The following is a 1318-nucleotide window of genomic DNA, read 5'->3' as shown; positions in this document are numbered from 1 at the left end:
TTAAAGCTTGGCTGAAGGATTCTTCATCCTTATTCAGAAAGTGTCATGATGCCTTCTATAGAGAATCCCACTTCAAAGGCACCATCTGGGGCCTTAACTACCTCTGATCAGACACTGGTCCCTCTCCATCTCTTGGCTCTGCTTTTGTCTCTTTTTTTTTTTTTTTTCTTTTTTTCTTTTTTTTCCGGTACGCGGGCCTCTCACTGCTGTGGCCTCTCCCATTGTGGAGCACAGGCTCCGTACGCACAGGCTCAGCGGCCATGGCTCACGGGCCTAGCCGCTTCGCGGCATGTGGTATCTTCCCGGACCGGGGCACGAACCCGTGTCCCCTGCACCGGCAGGCGGACTCTCAACCACTGCGCCACCAGGGAAGCCCTGCTTTTGTCTCTTGGCCACACTCTTGGGGAGGCCTGCTCCAGAAGCCTTACAACTCAGGGTCCCTAAGATAATATACATTCCTTTTCCAACAGTCTTGGCAAAAGTTATGGAATTGGACCTTATTAGACTGACCTATTTAACATGCCTATTCATGAACAATCACAAGGATGGTATAGCTAGCTGTTGGCTAGGATTGAGTCAGCTGTCAACTGCTCATGCCAGTGCCTGTAGAATGGAGCCAGGCACCTGAACCACATTTTTGGAGACTGACAAGAGGATGATTCTTCAAGGAAAACCAAGGATTTTCTTAGGCCATTTTTCTCTAAGGTATGGAAAACTGTCTCATCAAACAAATCGGCAAAACATTCTGCAACTATTGGTTGGCAACCAATTAATTCAGCAGCAACTTATAGTTAGCTGTCAGAGCACTTCCTGGTTCTGTCTTATTGTCACTCATGCTGAGAGTTCACCACCAGTACTGACATGCTGGTTTGGGGCAAGACGGAACTGGACACTGGAGCTGTCACTCTGCAGACCAGCATTGTCATCAGTCATTGTGTGAGGAGGGAAAATAAGAGATGAGGGAAAGGAAGGTGTGGCTTTCTTTTCCCCATAACAATTTTAATATTTCTATAATTTCTACAGAGTTATTGGTTAATACAACATTGTCACTCTATATTTACTTTAAAATGCCCAAATTAGAGTCAGTCGATGTAGTCTTTCCAAAACAAATTATACTGGATATATTGTAGCAGTCAATATTGAGTCTCTACTTTGAAAAGACATCATTATGGATAATATTAATGGAAGCCTGTTCTTAGTAAGTAAGGGCTGAGCTGAATGGCTTTGAAGAATTTTTACTGGATTTCAGGGTTAAACTCCTGGTCCACTAGGGAGAGAAGGAAGCCAAGGAGAGGATGAGGAAGAGTATTCCTACACT

The sequence above is a fragment of the Physeter macrocephalus genome, chromosome 17, assembly GCF_002837175.3.
Source record: "Physeter macrocephalus isolate SW-GA chromosome 17, ASM283717v5, whole genome shotgun sequence".
In the NCBI taxonomy this organism is placed as follows: domain Eukaryota; kingdom Metazoa; phylum Chordata; class Mammalia; order Artiodactyla; family Physeteridae; genus Physeter; species Physeter macrocephalus.
The sequence above is the reverse complement of the archived record's forward strand: the minus strand, read 5'-3'. Positions refer to the sequence as shown.